Source organism: Sapajus apella, unplaced genomic scaffold (assembly GCF_009761245.1).
Source record: "Sapajus apella isolate SASKATOON/1434 unplaced genomic scaffold, GSC_monkey_1.0 scaffold79, whole genome shotgun sequence".
Lineage (NCBI taxonomy): Eukaryota > Metazoa > Chordata > Mammalia > Primates > Cebidae > Sapajus > Sapajus apella.
This window is the reverse complement of record NW_022437019.1, coordinates 3,427,627-3,449,960: the sequence shown is the minus strand read 5'-3', so window position 1 is coordinate 3,449,960 and position 22,334 is coordinate 3,427,627. Positions and strand designations below refer to the sequence as shown.

At 36.9% G+C, this 22,334-nt stretch overlaps 1 protein-coding gene across 7 annotated transcripts in view; it reads left to right on the top strand.

The window, feature by feature from the left end:
• Positions 1 to 22,334, top strand: part of TENM2 (teneurin transmembrane protein 2) — a 1,283,391-nt gene that overhangs the window by 98,609 nt on the left and 1,162,448 nt on the right. For all 7 annotated transcript variants that reach the window (XM_032252759.1, XM_032252757.1, XM_032252755.1 and 4 more), the window contains exon 2: positions 7,602 to 7,715. The gene's annotated coding sequence lies outside the window, so the exon portion shown is untranslated. The remainder of the gene's footprint in view (positions 1 to 7,601; positions 7,716 to 22,334) is intronic.

Here is a 22,334-nt window from a genome sequence, read left to right as displayed (position 1 = left end):
GGAGACAGAAATATTAATTATTTCTAAAGAAATAGAATTTCATTATTTTTAGCTAACCACAAATAATACATGGTGATGGCTAATACTGTGTTGATAAATAGAAGCCCAGTGGGAATTATTCTTAATGCAAAGATAGGAATCAATTTTGGCTATTGGTAAAGTGCTCATTTCAAACTGAAGGCCCATACAGCCAATTTAAAGGTGCTCCAGAAGTGTTAATTCCTGGACTGGATAGCTTACTGTGGCTACTATGAAAATTCATTGTAGACAACACTGGTCAGGATTTGTGGATTTGGAAACCAAATTCCTTATAAACAGAACACCCTAAGCTTCCTTCTCTTTCTTTTGTTGCTGTACTGTATCACTTTCAGAGGAATGCTACAGTTAGTGTGTATTCTGCTGTCATTTTGTAGTTCTGGTCGTTTTCATCAAGGATGACTGTGTGTTGATATGCTATTTTAGATGGTCAGCTCACTTGATCTTTGTTCACCTGCTCACTTGAATAACTGTCCCTGGGTGGTGTGAGTGCTGGGCAAGGGAGTGCGAGAACAAATTCATTTGCCTCCATATCAAGGAGTGAATATGATGAACAACTGGATGAATCTTTGAGGGATATTGTGGGTGATAGTTGAGAGGATCAGATCAACAATTAAATGGGTTTCTCATGGACAGAGGTTAAATATGATAATTACTATATTACCAAACCAGGGAGTAGGATGGGGCATCAGTTAAGGAGAGCCAGCTTTCATACACAAAGGTCAGACTCTTTTGATGATTTAACAAGCATTCTTATTCCATGGGTTAGTTCCCATCTATGTACATTTAAAAATTGATGATGAGAATTTTATGTATCTCCTTATATATTTCTTGAACAAATCAAATGTCCCAGAATGTTTTAATGCAAATCAAATCCCAAGCAACATCTTTTGGCAGGTTTTAATTTTTCTTAATGATTTCAAATTTCCTGAAAATGAGCCATGTACATCCCTCAAAATAAAGGAAATAATCAGCAAGGGATTCACAATTTCTGGTGAGACCTACAGGTTTCTCCTTATACCAATTTGTCTTCAAAAATGGTATTTTGTATCCCAAGCTATTCAGTATATTAAAACAGTCCTTATATGATCTAGCACTCATTTGAGTGCACTCTAGGCTTCCATATGACTACTATTTTATGTACTTTAGCAAAAGCAAATGAACCTCAACTATCTATGAATTAATTATAATTAGTGGCCGATTTAATGTTTTCTTTTACATTTCTTTTTATATGTACCCTTCTGAAACAAACATTATTCTGGGCATGCAATACACAATTATTAGTTCAAGTTGAAGTGATTCTGTATAAAATTGGTCTCATATTTATTCATTCAGAAAATAAGCAGGGAGAGAGTGCATATTTTATAAAACTTCAGTAATTTCTGTACCAAATAACCCTTAAGCGAAATAAGATTTGACCCTTTCAGAATTGCTTAATGAATCGGTATTACATGCAATATCTTTCTAAACTTCTGCAGAATTTTGTTTCCCTTTTTTGAAGGCTTTGAACATAAGCTTTGTCACAGATCCTGCATTTGAATGTTGAAAATATGATTGTATTTTGATTGGCTTGGAGCATCTTTAAGATAGAAGCCACGTATTCTAAGCAAAACCATGCCAACATCTGACAGATTATTGTGGAAATCTCTGAATTAAATTAATTGAAATGCTGTCCTAAAGAGTTCTAACTCCAAGATTCCTTGTAATAAGAATAAGACGCTTTTTGAACAGAAGTAGTTTTGGAGGGAATAAAACATATTATTTAAAAAATCAAGGTGTGCTATTTTTCATTTATTCTAAGCATATCTTGTCATTACTCTTTGGCTGCCCATAATTTCTTTATGATGTTGGTCAGGATCACCAAACACTATGCTCTGCTCATTAATCTCTAACATATACTTGACAGTTCTCTAATCTATTTGTCATAACCACAGTGGACCTTCAGATCCTGAGGGAAGTTTCAGGAGCCTCTGGATGTTTTGAAATCTTTTTCCCCAGCCCTTTCCTCCTAAGATCCAACTTAGCTAGCTTGAGGATATCAATGAATTTCAAATAGCATCTGTGATGAGGCCACTTGCTCCACTTTGCAAATTTGCCTTTAAAAGCAAATAAAATGTGACATCCTCCTTCTTCCTCTGGAGCCTGAGGAGCACATCCACAGCACAGTGGTGTGTTCTGCACTGCACATTGGTCGAACACTTTCCTCAGGATAAAGGAGGTGAGGTGCATTGAACAACCATAACTTTAGTAGAGACTTCTTTACATAAAGCAGAGTTGTATTTTAGGCTGCTCACATTTAACAGCATCACCATTCTTAAGTGACGTTTGATGTGTCTTTCTGAAGTTTAATTGTAGATAGCAAAATAAAATCGCATGGGTTGGCTTGCAGCATATATGTATATTATACACTCACGTATGTATTTTATAATGTATACACATATATAATTTGCATTTACTAGTCTCCCATTCCTCACAATATGTATAATTATATATATTATATATATATGTATATATGCACACATATATGTGTGCATATATATACACACATATATATAAAATAATATTGAACAGAAGTGGTTTTGGAGGCAATAAAACATTATTTAAAAAATCAAAATCAAAAATTAAAATATAATATTTTTATATGAATGTGTATATATATATATATATATTTTTTTTTTTTGAGACTGAGTTTCACTCTTGTTGCCCAGGCTGGAGTGTAATGGCGCAATCTTGGCTCACTACAACCTCTGCCTCCGGGGTTCAAGTGATTCTCCATCCTCAATCTCCTGTGTAGCTGGGATTACAGGCACATGGCACCACATCCTGCTAATTTTGTATTTTTAGGAGAGATGGGTTTCTCCATGTTTGTCAGGCTGGTCTCAAACTCCCGACCTCAGATGATCCGCCCACCTTGGCCTTCCAAGGTGCTGGGATTACAGGCATGATCCACCGTGCCTGGCCAACAGTTTATATTTCATACACCTTCCTTAGCATCTGACACAGGTCCTTAAACAGCATTAGTGCCCAGTCACAATCATGCAGGCTTCGTAAATACACAGGTCACCTGTGTTCTTTGTTCACCACCAGTATCACCTAGGAGAGGGCTGTTCTGTAGAAAACAATGTGAGCCACATGTGTTATTTTAAGTTTTTAATAGGCATATGATAAATAATAAGAGAGAGGAAAGCTGGTGAAATTAATTGTATTAATAGATTTTATTTAACCTGATATACCAAACTTTATCTTTTTAATGTATAACCAATCTAATATTGTTGAGATATTTTGCATATTTTATATTAAATTTATCAAATCTGATATGTATTTTACACTTGCAGTGCATGTCATTGGAGAATACTCACATTTCAAATGCTCATCAGCCACATGTAACTGGTGGTTACTGTATTACACAGAATAAACCTGAATCTTGAAATGGTATCAGATGCATAATCATCACTCAATTAAATATTTCTCAGATAAATGAGAGAATAATACCAGTTGACTGGTTTTGGTATATACAGACCAAGTAATAATTTTCTGTGTCATAAAATTATTTTATATACAAATATACAAATGACTCATTATAAAATTTCTGTATTAACTACTAGAGAGATCTTTTATTTAAGCTTAGAATATTTCTTTTCAGAATAAGGCTGAAGTTCTAAAACAATTATATGAACAGAAGAATGCAAAATGGCTTCAGTATTCTGAAATTCATCCGTTTGAACTTGTCATTTCACTTCTGCTGTGTGGAATGAAACTCATATGCTCATATTTTTATGTCTGTGAAATCTGTATTTTTATTCATTAGAAAGAAGTCAATTAATTTGCATTTACTAATCCCCCATTCCTCACATTGTAATATCATTCTCTTTATATCTAAAGGGAAAATTGTTAATATTTCTTTTAAGCCTATAAACTTAATTTCCATTAAGGGAGCTGGTAGTTTGAATGAAGATAACAACATCTTGCAAGTTTTATTCCTATTGTCTGGATTTTTATAGGTTTGTCTATATCACTTTCGTTTGTAGCATTTGTGTAAGATATGTAGTCTGGTGTTTGCTTAATTTTTCTGATTTATATGTTTGATGGTAGAAAAGTTCATCTAAGTGATGCAAATTAAAGAATCTCCAAAATTTTCCCCAAATGTCAACAGTGTTTAATTATTTTAAATTGCTCATCTGATACTACTTTTAAATAGGGTATTTGAATATCTCAAATTGTCTACAAATATTAAATGGAAAGTTAAAATAGTTTGAATCAGAAGGAGACACAGATTAGCTGGCATCAATGATGTAGAAAGTACATTTCCAATAGAGAAAAATCTTTGAAATAAAAATCAATGTATAACATTGTTCTACTTATGCACAATTTTGTCTATTCCAGGTGAATTTATTTATAGAGAGATGTCTAGAAGGATGCTCACCAGAGTGTAAACAGTGATTACCATGGACTGATTGGTTCTGAATGATGTTTACTAACTTTTTATTAACTGAACCATTTAGATAGTTTTATAATGAGACTAAAAATATTTAAAAATAAGTTTGAAAATACAGATCAGATCGCATTGTCATCACAGAAAATTTGGTATATAAACTGTAACAGAAATTTATATTTCAGAAAAAATATAAATTTTGAGTTTGCCTAGCCTTGTCATTTAATTAATAAAGTATTTAATTTCAATCAACATATAAGCTGTAATACATCTTAATGTAGATGAAAACCTAATAAATAACATTTGGTAAAGATACCGTCTTAAAGCACTTGCCATTTGTTATTGAATATTTGATGAGCGAAATATACTAGTCAAAAATCTTTCTCGTTTATTCATTTGACAAATATTTATGATGCAAACAACAAAATATGGTTTGAGTAGACACTTTGGAAAGTAGTGGATTTTTATGTGACTCCACTAATCATAATAAATATTAATAGCTAGTGTTTATTATATGCCATTGTGTTAAGTGAATATATAATCTTTTACCACCACCCTATGAGTTAGATATTATTATTGTTATTTTCCCTATCTTGTGCGGGCGGAATCCAAGGAACACAGAGGAGTATAACTTACCTAGGCTCACATGACTGTTAAGTGTGAAGCCCAGGCAGTGGAAGTATAGAGTCTGGTGATTTAATCATTACAGTGTAGAGTACTGTGTACATTGATCATGCTTGGTTTCTCTTTGACATGTTAGCAGCAGGCTTTTAAATTCTTTAAATTTATAATTAACATTGTACAGGATAACTAAGCACATAACATTTTTCTATTGCCTAAAAGGGACAGTCGTCTTATCATCGTTTTGTCACTCTAGATAATTCTTACCTTTAGACTAAATTGGTGATCTAGCTGGGACAAGTATCTGACTCTACCACAATTCCTCTGCACGCAGATCCCAGATGAAGTTCAGTGACTTGCCCAAAGCTGCACAGTTAGTCGCTGGGAAGGCACACAGGCCCTGTGTGCTTCTATTTTTCAGGCATAATTACTTGATAAATTTGTACTTTTCTTAATTATAAAAGTAATTTTTAAATTCAACCCATTGGTGGAACTCCTTCAAAATATTCTTGCCATTTTATTTAGTAATAAAATTGTTAAATTGTGGCTCTTAATAGCATTACAAACTAATATTCAAGAGAGATTAAAGGATCAGAACTGCACAAGTGAGTAAACAGACTTGATTATAAGGACACCTAATTATTCCAAGGTAGGATATAATTAAGTGCTAAAGCTGTGTGATATAAAGACAATAAAGGCTGCAGTGTTTCTAAGGAGGGAATCAAAGAACCATATTCCTTTGCTGGGCTCTGCTTGCCAAGTTGAAGGCTTAAAAAGTAAAACAAAAACAAAGCAAGTTTACACAAGGTCTTATAGTTTTTTCTAGTCTTGTCAATTTGTCTTTTAAAGACACACACTCTTGATTAGTCAATCCTTTACCTGTCATTCTCATATAATCATATACCAAGGTAACATATTAATAATAAGGAAACTAGCTTAAAAAGGAAAGCAAAAATGGATGGTAATTATCCTTTGTTGCGTGCCAGAAGCATCTTCTTTCAATATTACTCAATTTTGTATGGTAGGCATTGGCCCATTTTACAGATAAGAAGATTGAGGCTTGGAGGATTTCAGGGACATTGAATGAGGTTGTGCTTATTAGTGAAGGAGATCATCCAAACCCTAGTGCACTGCAGCTTTAATTCCATTCTCCCCACTACATTTTGACAAAAGCCTCCCCCAACAACAGCCTGGAAGATCAGGATGCTAGCACTCAGCGCTTTTATTCCAGATTGTCAGGTGTCTTAGTGGAAGGCAGAAGGGCTTCTCAGACTGGTTGGGAAGGTGCAGCCATCAGTCAGAAATTGCTGCTTGACCTTGTTAGGCGGGTGTCTAAGAATATGCTGTGCAGCTGTGGCTGGGCAGGGGCACTCAAGATGGGCTTAGCCAAGCTGGCACTTCCCAGCTAATTAAATAATTTTACAGGCTGCCTCGGTTAGGCCAGACAAGGCGGGGCTTGTTGTGTTGACATGTGAAGGTATACATTTAGTATCCATGATGAGAATGACTTGAGCAAAACAGAGAAATTAGAGATAATTGTTTTCAATTGTTGTCAGTCCCTCTTTTTCAACCCCTCTTTTTTCTTCTACTTCCTCACTGCCCCAGTTTTACTCGCCAGAGGAGGAGGAACTTAATGAGTCACTTAATGATGTCTTGGTGTGGCTTAGTTTGATGTGTAGCCTTTTTCAACCTTGGTTGCAAGGGAGGGCAGGGAATTGCTTTGTATGAAGGCGTCAGTCATTAGGAGGTGAGCCCAACATCTCTGTTGATGAAGTTGAGACATGTAGCCTTTGAGTAGTGATGACAACAGTGACAAGGACAGCAAACATGTATTGGAGGAGTATTACGTGCTGGGCACTGTGCCAAGAGCTTTTATGGAATTTTATATTTTATCTTTGCAACATTTCTGTGAAGTAGGGGCTATAATATCCTAGTTTTCAGATGATTAAACTTATTCGCTCAGAGTAAGTTGTGTTGGGATCACTGGAACCTTCCTGTTATATAATAGACCCCCACATGCTATTGACAATGGTATTAGCCAGTATATATTTAAATTTAAAAGTCAGCAAAATCATGCTTAAGTTGTATGGATGAGTAAACTGTACATTTTAAGATGAAATAAATTATTTGTAAATCTGAAGAGCAAACATAAGGTCTGTATATTGCCAGAAAGATGCATTTCAACTGTTCTCTCTTTCTTATAATGTGTATTTCTGCATTTGTAGTATAAACCGCATCACCTTTGAAGGATAACAAATAGATATTCTATAATTGTGGTAATGTATCTTAATGGTAATAGTCAAAATGACTTAACTAGTTAATATGTTTTATACCATATTTTATATTCCTCTATTGAAAGATATTCTTCAAGAGTTAATGTGTACGATTTAGTTCATTTAGCTCCTAATTTCAGCTTTCCTACATTTAGAAGATGTATGGTATTTATTTGCATTTTTGGGGTTTGCTTTATGTGCTCATTTGAGTCTTACCTATTTCTTTTTCATTTCAACAGTTACATCCAGCTTTTAATTGCCTAAGCGGTCTGGGGCTTGCTTCGTCATTTGGCTTTGCTGTGGAGCACTCCTGTAAAACTAGCTGAATTGTACATCGAAGGTCCACCCTTTTGGTGAGTGGAATCATAGCTACAATTTTGTGTTTTGCTCTGCCTCAAGTTGTGTTTGCATTGTCGATCAAAGTGCTTTCATACAGGGCACAAAATAGGGCTTTTCCAGCTCTGTGCAGAAAAGGATTTTTTTTTCTTATGGACAAAGGTAATTTGTACTGTCATTTTCTGTCTTTGAAATTTGCTATTGTCTCTCCCACTCCCAACCCAATTGAATGACTTTACAATTCTTCAGTCATACATCTGCCTCTTTTCTACCTGGATAGATCCCCCTGCGACTCCCCCACCTCACCCCACCACATAATTTGATCACCACGCTTTTCTTATTTGGTACCTGGACATGGAAATAAAACGTGCTGGTTGTGATTAGCTAGGCTACATAGCATCACACTGTAGAGTACAAAGGGCTTTTGGATGGAAAAACTTGGACCTCTTGATCTGTTAAATGTTGTTAATCTATATAGGCTGTAAGACAGCAAGCAAAGAAAGCATCATTTAGCTCTTCTCATGTTCCTAGTTAAATTGTTTCTCCTTTTATGGCCCCTGGACTTGTGTTCTCTATATTATTTCAACATCATTAGCCCTTTATATCAAGTATTTATCTCAGGTTCTTTCTTAAGACACCTACAACCATTTTCCTCCAGTCTTTTGCTGTTTAGATCTTACTTTTGTCTTTTTGCAGATCAAATCCTGCTGAGATGGCTCATTTTGGGGTGCAACAACTAAAGGGTTCTGTAAAGACCATGAATGCACTATGAAATTTTAATTTGAAGTCAGGACATCTGACTTAGCTAGAACATCAGCGACAGCATATTTTTAGTAAATTGAGTATGTATAGAGACTTTATGGTTAAGGATAATGTGTAAGAGGAGATATTAAAGACTCATAAGTAATTAGACAAACCAAGGGAAAATAGATCTGGATTAAATCCTTTTTTCTTCTATTTTTATTGTTGATTCCTAGTAGAAGTTTTTCTGTGAAGATGAGGCATTAGTGAAGACAATGTCTTAGGTTGCTGAGGGAGTAGAAATGGGTGTAAGGACAGGGTGAAGACATGAATACTCTCATGATGGAGGTGTTCATAATACAATAATCACCCTGGTTGGATCCGTCACTTTAGAAAGTACATATGGAGCAGCTTATATAATTCCTGCATGGGAATCTCATGAGGCTGTGGTGATAATTAAAATCGATGATGCAATAATGTACCTAGCCCAGTATTTAGACAAATAGTTGGGGATAAAGGAACATTGACAGCAGTTCTAGCTACATTTTGCTGGCAAAGAAATTGAAGTGCAAGCAACATGTCTGAAATCTACCTGTCTACCATGGCTAGTTTTCCACATTCTTCTTGCTGGCTCTATAGGTTTCCATGGGTATGCGGCCTGAACAGGGATAATCTTCCATTAGCGTGGTAGCAGTTCTGTTGGGATTTTATTGTACTCTTCTTCTGATACGGGTATTCATTTAATAAGCAGTGCTCAGCACACCTTACCTTTCTCTGAAGGATAGTCATTCCTGGTGTCTTGGAGGCCAGCTTCAAATTGGCTGTGCAAGCCTGCTTTGGTTAGAAGGCAAGGTGGAGAGTTCACAGACCAGGGGCCATTGTCTTCTGGAAGCATCCCCTGGTGCCACTGGTTGTCGTACAAGCTTGGGTCTGTCTTTACTATTGTTCTTAAGGAACTCTAACCAAGGGGTTAGGAAATACATTACGAATGCAGATTTGTCAATTTAGGAAGAAATAGGAAGGCGTATGGTAAAACAGACCCAAGACTCTGGCATAGCCTATGCTAAGCCATCTGTCCTCTCCCACAGAGTCACAGACCAGAAAGCTGCAGAGTTAGAGAGTTTCATGGGAGAGAACCTGGAAGAATGGAGCCTGCCATGGAGGATGAAGGCTTTGTTGAGGCTTTCTAGAGGGTTTCCCTGTTATACCCAACAACCATCCCCTATTTTTCTCTTTGTTGTTCATCATCCCAATCTCATCATCTAATTTAATCTTCTAACTCAGTTTTTTTGGTTAAATGTAAAATATGGGGCCGGGCGCGGTGGCTCATGCCTGTAATCCCAGCACTTTGGGAGGCCGAGGCAGGCGGATCACGAGGTCAACAGATCGAGACCATCCTGGCCAACATGGTGAAACCCCATCTCTACTAAAAATACAAAAAAATTAGCTGGGTGTGGTGGCGCATGCCTGTAGTCCCAGCTACTCGGGAGGCTGAGACAGGAGAATTGCTTGAACCCAGCAGGCGGAGGTTGCAGTGAGCTGAGATCGCGCCACTGCACTCCAGTCTGGCACCTGGTGATGGAGTGAGACTGTCTCAAAAAAAAAAAAAAAGTGACAAGATTTTTTTTGGTGCATGGTGATTGGGAAAGTAGGCAGAGGCTGGTAAGGAGTGGCATGGGGATGTGGGAGGAAAAGGAAAGACTTCCTTAACAATAAAGGCAAATCTCAGAATCTCAAGTTTAGAGGATGAAAGCTGGAACAACTTGCTGAAGTTCTCAGGTGTTTTACAGTGACCTGGCTGAAAGCTGGCCTGCACATTCATTCATTTCTTCCATAATGTGTTGCCATCATGTGGTTAAGGCAGCATTTTCATTATTTACTATTGCAACCAAAAATGTGTTGAATTATGGCTAATAACGAGCCAGTCATTGATGTAGGGCCTGGCTCGCAGAAAACTACTCCCAACTTTTAGAAGAACTTCCTCATGCTAGCTGCCTGGCATTACATTTCATTGAACCCATTTTCAAGAAATACCTACCTACTTGCAAAAGGACCCTGCAAGGCGTCTGCCCTCTGCTGCTCATTTAGAGTGTCATTCTGAGCCCTAGTAGAATAAATGAGAATAGCTTTGCCAGGCAATAAGGGGCTTTATAAACACAAGCCTGTGTTTTCCCAGGTTTTCAGTTCCCTGACCACCCTTGGCTCTTTCTTTTTCATGTAGGCTTATGCCTGAAGTTTTAAATGCCATTTTTCTGGCCAGGAATCTACCTTAAACATATTCATGTGACTTATTTTGCTTAATGAAGTTGTGTATAGAGTGGTTTTTATTCCACGTTGGATTCAGATAAAATACTAAGTATAAATGTAGAGCCTTATAGTTCTAGGACAGCCGTACCTACTTTTAACCAGACTAGGATGAAATGCAAGAAGTGATTCTTTCATCATCACTAAAAATATGATTTTTGTCTCTTTTTCACTATGTAAAATATGAAGATAAAAGAGAAAGACCATGAAAAATCATAGGGAAAAATCCTAATACTTTCAAACATTACCTTTGATAAGAGCTAAACAAAGTACGTATTTTTCAGATGCTATTAAAATGAAACCACACTTTAGGGAGAATTCTGAAGAAAATAAAGAGACCTAAATAGGAAATATGTTTTAGGCAATGCATCCTGCTGTGGCGTGATGTGTGGATTTAATTCCCTATCAGTAGAGTACAAGCTGACATCTTCACTTTTCCTCCTGTTTAAATGGCTTGTAACAGTCGCTATGTACTAAATATATAAATGACCAAGTCTCTTTTAAGAAATAAGATTAATGCATTTTTCTCTCCTATAAAATCCATTTCCACATAAGTACTTACATTATTAGCACCCCATTGAAAATATTATACTGAACTCTTTTTTCCTTTTCGTTTTTTGTCAGCATAGACACACCCCTTCAATACTCAACAACTAACCTTTAAGATAAATGCATTTTGAGCTAGTTTTCTTTGTTTGTTTGTTTGTTTGTTTGTTTGTTTAACAGAGTCTCACTCTCTGTTACCCAGGCTGGAGCACAGTGGTGCAGCCTTGGCTCACTGCAACCTTCATCTCCCAGGTTCAAGTTGTTCTACTGCCTCAGCCTCCCAAGTAGCTGGGATTACAGGCATGCACCACCATACCCAGCTAAGTTTTGTATTTTTAGTACAGACAGGGTTTCACCATGTTGGCCAGGTTGGTCTCGAACTCCTGACCTCAAGTGATCCCTCTGCCTTGGCCTCCTAAAGTGCTGGGATTACAGGCGTGAGCCACCTTGCCCGGCCTGAACTGTTTTTTAAACTACACTATATGCCTGAGTTGCTTCTTACTATTGTGTGATTTATAACAGTTTTTTTTTTCTTTTTTTTTTTTAATATTTCACATTTTATACCATCAAGTCATGTTATACGACATATTTCACAAAATATTTTCTTGGAAATTTAAAGAATAAATAGAATTTGGTGTAACTAGAACTAATATAGGATGCCTGTAGTGTTTAAACATAACAATTATCATGGGAAAATGGAGAAAGGAACAGCTATTAAATATATGCCATATAACATTTTTAACTTTTTTTTTAGCATAAATTATGTTATTTAATCATTGAAAATAAAGTCTTCTTTCATCCTGAAAACTGAGATCTGAATAGGTTAACTATCTTGCTCAAATTTGTACAACCGTGGGTGGGGGGACCACATTTCTGCATTCATTCTGTTGCTCCAGATACTAATCCACTGATTGGACTTTTTGGATAAGAAAATAATGAGATTATTCTAGTAAAAGACACACATTATCATAAAGAATATGACTGGATAAGTCATGATCTAGTAAATTAATGACGTATTTTTAAATCACACGTTGTTTGTTTAAATTCCCATTGTCACCCTGAAGTGAGAATCGTGTGCTCATTTACATTTGTCAATTGTCATTGGGATGTAGATTTTGGTTTACAAACCTTTCAGTGTATAAATCAATGAGGTATTTGTAACATGAACTAAGAAAAGTAATTTTATTTTAAAAGATTACTGAAAATTTTAGGTAGCTCACTTGGAAAACTGAGAGGGAATCTCTTTGAATGGCTCACTTTACTACTACAAAACAGTTATAAAAAAGGCAGAGTAGTCTATAGATATTTGTTGTATCATTGAAACTATGCAAACCAGGAGGAGCAAATAGAATAGAATTTGGACAAAATCAAGCATTTTAACAAAGTGTTGAGAGAATATAAGAAAAATAAATTATAAATCTGTTTTGACTAGAACACTAAAGAATAAAATGTATATTGTAAGGCAGTGGCTCACACCTGTAATCCCAGCTCTTTGGGAGGCCGAGGTGGGTGAATCACCTGAGGCTGAGAGTTAGAGACAAGGCTGACCAACATGGAGAAACCTGATCTCTACTAAAAATACAAAATTAGCTGGGCGTGTTGACATGTGCCTGTAATTCCAATTATTTGGGAGACTGAGGCGGAGGTTGCAGTGAGCCGAGATCGTGATATTGCACTCCAGCCTTGGCAACAAGAGCAATCTCCATCTCAAAAAAAAAAAAAAAAAGTGGACATATTAATAAGGAGTATGGGTATAATATTACAACCATATAGAGAAAGTAAAGGAATACAGTTAATTCTTGTTAATCACAGCAGTATTGTTCCATAAAGTGTCCAGAAATGCAGAATTAGCAAATACGGAACTACTGCTCCCCTGGAAAATACAGAGTTAACAAATGGCAAGCCTCTGGTCACAACAGTTTCATCAACAAATCAACAGATCGATACATAATGTTGCTTTTTGTGTGTTTCTGTTTAAAGACATCTTATTGAATATAAATTATTGATTTGTTAACGTTGTAGTCACGGTCAATACACTACAACTCATGTCTAAGCAAAGCTTCTCTAACACAACTGCTTTGTGCTTACGATCTCTAGACAGCACTGCAGCACCATGCTTGGGGGCCCTCTTAGACAGTCACATCACAAGCAGCCCAAAATATAAAAAATGAATGACACTTGTTTGCAGTGTGAGAGCTGAAACTACAAGGCAGAGTGTCACCTTGTTGCACCTCGGCTGGAGCATGCATCCTGGGTGATTCAAATATTTTGGCCCTCTGCACATGTACGTGAATGACCAACAAAGTGCTGTTAGTGTTCATTTTGGGGTTTCAAATAAGTTTTAGTTCATGGGCATATTAACAAAAATGGAATCCACAAATAGAATATCTCTCTGTCTTTGTCTCTGTCTCTCTGTCTCCCTTTCTCTCTCTCTAAGTATATACATACATATATATATTTATGCATACACATACAGTATTAATATATAATATTACTATATTTTATATACATACATAATAATTTTAAAGCAATTCACATAGGTGTATGAAATGCCTTAACATAATTTTTGAAGTGGGTTTATTAAGTTTCTCTTTGAACTTCTTGCTAAACAAAGCTCAAATTGAAATGTGTTCATTTGATATATCTATATTGACTAAAGAAAATGCCATAGCTATTTGGAGGAAACAAAGATTTCTCTAATGTTGATAGAAATTTATTTTATCACATGAGCCTTCATATGAAAGGGTATTGTAATACAACCTATCTCATCTATAAGCTAAATCCAGCAGTGGGCCATCTACAACCATGTCTTAAAGTATGTCCCTGATGACAGTACACTGAACATAATCATATGTGGATTAAATTGAATTTCAGACAGACATCTTTTCAGTGGTCCTGCATGATCCAAGGTTAAAACTTGAAATAAGTAAATGTTGCGTATCTTCCTCGTTACCTTCCACAAATGCAGCATCTTTCATTTGTAAATAATTTTTATAAGTTGAGTAGAAGATAATTGGGATGGGTGACTAAAATATTGGTCTTCTCTTTAGATGATTAGGTAACATGTTCTTAAAAATTCATAAATGAAAAGATATTGGTATTGATCTTCTAGGCAAATTATTGGAGTCTTGTTCTGTCGCCCATGCTGGTGTGCAATGGTGTGATCTCCGGTCACTCCAATCTCCGCCCCCCAGGTTCTAAGCGATTCTCCTGCCTCAGTCTCTCAAGTAGCTGGGACTACAGGCGCGCACCACCAAGCCCAACTAATTTTTGTGTTTTTAGTAGAGACAGGGTTTCATCATATTGACCAGGCTGTTCTTGAACTCCTGACCTTGTTATCCGCCCACCTCAGCTTCCCAAAGTGCTGGGATTACAGTGTGAGCCACCACATGCAGCCCAAAGATTTTTTTAAAAAAAATATCCTTAGTGTTGGTGAAGGTGTGGTTTGGAGAACTACCAATCACTGTCTATGGGAATAAGAAGTGTTGAGGATCTTAAGAAGCTTACAACTTTTGAACCTGTTATATACATTTTAACATTTTATGCTAAGGGAAGAATCAGCACCGATAGAAAGATATATTTAAAAGATGTTACTTAAAGCATGATTTGAAATAAGAGCAATTTCTTCCACTCCTTCACCTTGGCACTGTGTGGTTGCCATTTGTGTATCTTTTCCCCACCTCTGTGTGGTCTTGCTTCTCACAGCTGCTCCTGGGATTCTCTTGGGAAGCCTTTACTTGGGGTGCTAAAATAAATAAATTAATTAATGCATAAGTAAGTAAAATAAAATAGAAGCAATTTGAAAAAACCTATAATTCTACAAATAAGGGCTTAATTAATGACATCCAAATGTGAAAATGCTATATGTTCCTGAAAAATTTATCTTCTCAAAGAATATAAAAAATACCTTTATATATTGTTTTTAAAAGGATGTGTAGCCTGATCCTAGTATAGTTATATTAAAAAATATACCAAGAAAACATTTCTTAAAAAGGCGAAAAAGACATATGAGAAAATGTTAATAGTGGTTATTTCTGGGAAGAGAGGTAATGGAGCATTTATATTTTCCTATGCTTTTTTTAAAGTATATTTTTCTGACCTTCTACCATAATTTTATGTGACTGATCAGATATTAGGATATGACACATTCTAATCAAATTGAGAAGTTTATCTTGGATGTTAAGCCATTCTACTCCTATTAACAATGTAGATATCTTATTTTTTATTAGAAAGATTTAATATCTTCAAGCAGAAGATGGTGCTGTTTATATCAAGTATTATGGACAGCCAGCATAAAGGGGAAAATATATCTTTAGAAAACAAAAGACATGATATTTTTTCACTTTCACTTGGATCATAAATCAAGGTATTTATGCTCCCAGTTATTGCTTCCTAGGTATTGCTGACATAACCTTTCTCATTTCATACCATTATTAACTTAAAATTAATCTACTAAGTGTTCTTTGTGTGCCTTTAGGAGAATATAGTGTGTTAAATAACATAAATGGTTTTTAAAAGTTTCTAAGCCTTTTTTTGCTTTTTAAAAGGTTCAATTACATTTAAAGAACTAGTTGGTTCTTTAAAAAATAAATAATACGAAATTCAGAGGAAAGAATTATTGTAGTAATTATTGCAGGCAGAATGTAAAGGGAAAGCATCTGAAAGAATAGATGGTGCAGAATGAGCAGTAAATAAAGGATGGGGATTTGCTAAGCACACTGCAGAATAATAAGGCTGCTTATTGAGGGCCTACTACATGTCGGCTACTGAGTTAGACTTTCACTGCCGCCACTTTTAAACATTGACCATAACGTTATACAGGAATTGATATGATCTCACTTCGGAGATGATATTAGACAACCTCCCAACCTTACACAGCTAGTGGATGGCAGCAGAAAGATTCAAAGACCACTCTTCCGTTCTTCTTCCTCCTTATTGAGTCCTCATCCCAGGCATAGAATGTTATTTATTTGCTGCCTCTCATAGTTTCAGTTTCTCCCACAAAATTGTGTTAAAGTGACTTGCCCCAGGTTGCAAATAAATGGTCAAGCTGGGAGTAAGTTCTGTTTGACTCAGAGCTGGAGTTTAATCTGTGACTGCTCTTAAACTGGACAGCTCTACGAGATTGGGTGAGTTAGAGCGCTGCACGCTCTCGTGTGTAAAAGTGCTTTCCACATAGTGTGTTAGGGAGGATCAATTAGTTATTACGTGTGAAAGTGCTTATAACAGGGCTGGTCATAAAGTGAGCATTCCATTATCATGTTTTGTTCTTTTCATTATTACTACTATTATTACTACAGCATTATTACCAGAAGAGCAAAATGCGTATCAGTAGTGGTACGGGAGGACATTTACATGATTAACAGGATAGTGAGATATTTTTTATTTCATTTTATTTTATTTATTTATTTTGAGACAGAGTCTCGCTCTATCACCCAAAGTGGCGTGCAGTGATGCGATCCCGATTACTGCAACCTCTGCCTCCTAGGTTCAAGCAACTATCCTGCCTCAGCCTCCAAAGTAGCTGGGACTGTAGGCGCCTGCTACCATGCCCAGCTAATTTTTTTTTGCGTTTTTAGTAGAGACAGGTTTCACCATGTTGGCCAGGCTGGTCTCAAACTTCTGACCTCTGGTATCTGCCCGCCTTGGCCTCCCAAAGAGCTAGAATTACAGGCGTGAGTCACCACACACAGCCATAGAAAGATATTTTCAAATTTCTTCTGGCACGGTCATAACGTCAACAAGAGTATCTTAGTTTGCAACTACTATGACTAATAACTCTCTTAAACTTGCTCATACCTCTATTTTAGGAAAAAGGTAGTAGGATCAGATACAGAACTTTTATTAGCCAGTAGTACCTAGTTTGAAATTAGGACCTCTGTAAAAATTAATTTATTTTTACGATTATTTTCTACTTACAGTAAATAATTTATTTTTTACTTTTATTTTTATGTTTTTAAAATGTTTAAGTTTTTTTATAATTGACTTTTAAAATAATGTTTTTCAAAATAATTTTTAAAAAATGTATCAAGATCAATAATAAGGAATAATGCCAGTGGTAATAGGTGATGGCCATTGGGAAGGCGATGCTGGAAATATGGTTGGAAAATATTGCAGTATGTGAAATTGGCAAAACACACACACGCACAGACACACACACACACGCACGCATGCACGCACAGCAAACTTTAGGCTAGCGCGACCCAAATGACCCAAATGAAAGATTTATGTAAATAATTTGTGGGAAAGAAAGTTGGTAAAACTCTCTTTTTTTTTCTCCTTTCACCAGAAAGTGATTCGAATGTGTGAGACTCAACAGCACTGGTCAGTTGATGTTTTTGGGGAAAAATCTTTCCTAAACCACAGCACTCAGACAAGGGTTATGGGTGGCCCCTTCTTCTGTGATTTAAATTCAAGGAAGAAATCCTTTTGGGCTAGCCAATTTTCTTCAGGTTTCCCACCTTATGAATCTGCGCTCTGGAAGGACAGCAACCATATCTGGTTGTTATTATCTTATTACTAAATCTCCAGTGCTTCACCAACTGCTTGGGACATAATACGTGCTCAATAAATGTTTTTCTGGATGAATGAGCAAATTCTGTACACAAAGGGTCCTTCACTGAGCTCATTTTAGATTTGTGTGATTACATCTAAGACTTTAGATGGGGCTGACATAGAGAGAAAAAGTGAATTATTTCCAAATTTAATAGATGTATGACCTTAAACGAGGCCAGCAATGTCATTGTAGAAGTGCTTGCAAGACCTGCCACTGTCAAGTGAAATGCCGGTAGCACAAATTGAGATATTAAGTCGATTCAAGAGGCCCAACGTGCACATAGATGTCACTCCTGGGAAGACCATTAGGAGTTTCAGGAGAGGAAATGCTACCGCCCACCAAGTTTCCTCAAAGGAACAAATCAGTTTGACTCGTCAGCAGTCTTTATGGATTGCCAGCCACGGGGCATTCCAGAGCAAAAAGATTATGCTCCCGCATAGTGACACTGCTATTTTAACAGGACACGGAGCAGGATGATTCATGAGACAAATAATTCTGTTCTAGACTGTGTGTGTGCAGGCATGTGTATTCAAAGTTAGGGATGTCAAGGGAAATCTTTCAGAAGAGTTACCTGAGGGTTCTACTCTAGCCCCTAGAGCTTCCTTTTTCTATAAATCACATACTGAAGGTCATCAATTTAGATTTGGATATGTGAAATTAGCCATTTATAAGCTAATTCTGCTGTTGGTATGCTTCCTAATTCAGGTATCGGAAACGGTAGTGACATTTATTTTTTGTTATAGATATTTTGTAACCAGGGATGCCACATTATACTTTCCCAAGTTCCTTGCACAGTGATAAGATGACTTTGTCAAATAAAACCTCTCTGCCTTTCCTGAAAAATATTTTGCATGTGTATTTGTGTATCAAAGATTTTGGCTGTAACGACCTATAAGCTTTGTGTTTTGGGATTGCTTCAAAAAGTCATCCTAGTTTTTTATATGTACAAATCAGATTGAGAATTTTCTCAAAATATAGATATGTTTTAGACTAAATGTTGAAATTCATTAACAACAGCAACAGCAGCAACCACAACAACAATAATAACAAATTCTGGAATTTAGTAATAGCAAACACGTGGTGACCACATGATATCATGGGCCAACTCCGTTAAGGATTAGACATACATTATCTCATTGAATTCCCGCAATACTCCACGGAACACCATGTCATCACTTTCACACTCCCTGAAACTTCTGTTTCTCAGCCGGCCTCACCTGACTTTTTACTCAGCTTCTGTCTCCTGCATAAGCAGAATGCAGCAGTGAAATGGCAATATTTTCTGGCACAACTCAAGGTGGCATGATATTTATTATAAAGCAGGAAGACCCAAATTAGTTTGATCCATTGGCGCTATGTCAGTATCAAAGCTCTAACTGATATAATGCATGAGAACTTTCTGAATAAGTGACACTCACTCAATGAATGTCTTGACCATATACTCCAAGGAAAAAAATACTATGATACATACATTTGTATTAAATAAGGCTGTTATTCGTATTACCTACAGTGCCTTTAATATTAGGGCCCTAGTAAATAATTTGGCCAATTCAAATATGATAGAATTATTTATTATCAAATTTGTCAATTCCAGACCTTCAAATTACTCTTTTGCGTCCTTGAAGGCCATGGGAAGTACTAAAGAAATTCCTCTGCCTTTGAGTGACTCCAAGAAACAATGTAAAGGCAAGACACAGCAGTTTCACGAAAGCTCAACATAAATTTGAATATGCTCTGAAGAGGGGCAGTTGTCACCATGGTGATTTTATTCTTTCCTAGACTGAGCTCAAAATGAAAGGGGAGGAGTTTTTAAAGCAAAGATGCTGAAATAGATGAATGAAAAATCTGGATACGTTTCCCAGTAGTTATTAGCAATACAGTCCTTCGTTTGATGTTTGGAGCCTATATTTGGGATCAGATACTCAAGATAAAGATTGTTAGGTAGCCTGAGTGTACTTCTATTGTTAGAATGTTTACAGATAATTGGAAAGCTGTCTAATTATTATTAGCATTCTGCTAAAAAGGATTACATTGGGCCTTCCTCTACTAACATTATTGAGTGTTTACGACTCACTAGGCAGTATGCAATGTTCTTTGCATAGCATTATTTTATTTAATACTTACAAAAATCTATGAGATAGATGTCATGACTATTCCCGTTTTAAAGATGAAGAAACTAAGGTTGATGCATTCATGGCAAGCATTTTTATAAAGATATATCACTGCAAAAGGAGTCTGATTAAAAAGCTATGCTGTGCTTTAATATCATCTAGGAAACTCTAAAAGCTCCTGTCTTAATGAAGTTGTGCTTTACTGGTTTGTCTAGGTCACACAGCTCATAAGTGGCAGATATAGGATACAAACCCAGGCTCAAATTATTAAACCCTATAATAAATCACTTTCAAAGCCTATGTCAATAATCTGTAACTTTAGAAGGCTTATTTAAGATTGGACATATCTATAGGTCAAAGTTTTAAGCAGCACAGGTAGAAAGACTACTGATGTGAGCCTGGAGTGCTCACAGTGATCATTACTCTTATATTGATCATTATGCGAATTTCAGGAATACCAAGGATATAACTTCTTTCCAATCACATGTTACCTAGGAGAAGCCTTGCTAGACCTCTGACAATTTCTGTCACCCAAAACTGAAGGATGATTCTATTCCAGTTGTGAAAGGCCTTCTCATAAACTGAGAATATGAAGCAGAGATTTATTGAAACCAACCCTGGCTGCCGTTACAGTGACAGATGTCACAGCTAGACCGCCCTCAAACAATCCTGGAATGACTCTTTGGAATTCTGTACATGCCAACAGCCATTTTCAAACACCACAATTTTTTGCTTAGTTCTCACTCTTGCTTTCTATATGACCTTCATCAGCAAGTCCTTTTCATTGGCACCTCTGGTTTCTGACTTTCAAAACTGGAGAGAACAATTTTTTCCACTTAGAGAAGTCACTGGGCTTCTGGGATGTGAATATCCTGGTCAAGGTTCAGAAGCATTTGGGAGTCTTGACCCTCTTCCTCATGGCCCAGAAGTCCTAGTGTTTTTCAATTCCAAATTGAAGGTCGAAGCCACCTTTCTTTGTGTCTTTGCAAATACTTTGGAGAATGCCTAGCCAATATCTCCATTTCCCTTGAGGAAATGCACAGGAGCCAGCTGCTAAGTGCTGGTGTTTTCATGCACCTGTTTGTTTATTTTTTTAAATGTAATTGGGAATATGCCTGGAAGCATGTGTCTATTTCTCCAGTGTACTCTAAGCAGATTTGGGCACACAGAAGACAATCACAGCCTTGTATTGTGCATCTATTGCATCTGTAGTTCTCTAGTTGGTGTTTTGCAAAGATAAAATGATCAGAAAGTGCCCAGAATGCAAATTTTAAATGGGGAGATGAGACACTAAACAGTAACAAGGAACATTAATTAAAAAACCAACATAGTAATCGTAATTCCTTATCAGGGACTATAAAGCTTTTTATCAGTGTTTTTCAATGCTGGCTGTGCTTTAATATCATCCAGGAACTACACACACACACACACACACACACACACACACACACACAGTGCCTGGGCTCTATCTTCAATGATTGTGATTTAATTGATCTGGGGTGGGGTCCATATATCCACATTGTATAAAAGCTCTTCAATATGATCTGGTGCAGCCAGACCTAGGAGCCCCCTCAATGCCTACATTTCGCCCTCCTTTCTGTGCACCTGCCCCTGTGCCCAGATGCTGTGGTCAACTGCCTTGCTTTCTGTTTGAGCATACAAAGTTCATGCCTCCTTTAGAGTCTTTGTTCTATTTTGCCCCTCTATTAAAGAGTTCTTTACATAGATCTTTGCATGGCCTTTCCTTCTGTGCCATTTAGCTCTCAGCTCACGTCACCTGTTTGGAATCTACACGAGGAAAACCTCCTAGAGTTGTGCAGTGCACGAGATGGGTGGCCATCAACTGTAGCTCTGCCTTCCCTGACACTTAGCAGTCTTTCTGGTTCCTCTCAAATCAACTTGTTCTATTGTTTCTTCTCCAAGTTTTGAACTGAAACCAATTTGTTTATCAGATTGTTTTTATTTTTTTAACCTCCTACAACTAAAACGTAAAGGCCAAGAGAACAGGAACTTCCTCTGGCTTGTTCAGTGCTACATTTCTTCTTCTTCTTTTTTTTTTTTTTCAGACAGAGTCACTCTTTCACCCACGCTGGGGTGCAGTGGTGTGATCTCGGCTCACTGCAACCTCTGCCTCCTGGGTTCAAACAATTCTCTCGCCTCAGCATCCTGAGTAGCTGGTGTTACAGATATGCACCACCATGCCTGGCTAATTCTCATGGCCCCTCCGGTTTCTGTTTTTAGTAGGGACGGGATTTCACCATGTTGGTCAGGCTGGTCTTGAACTCCTGACCTCGTGATCCGCCTGCTTCAGCCTCCCGAAGTGCTGGGATAGGCGTGAGCCACCACACCCAGCCTATATTTCTAGTATTTATAATGGT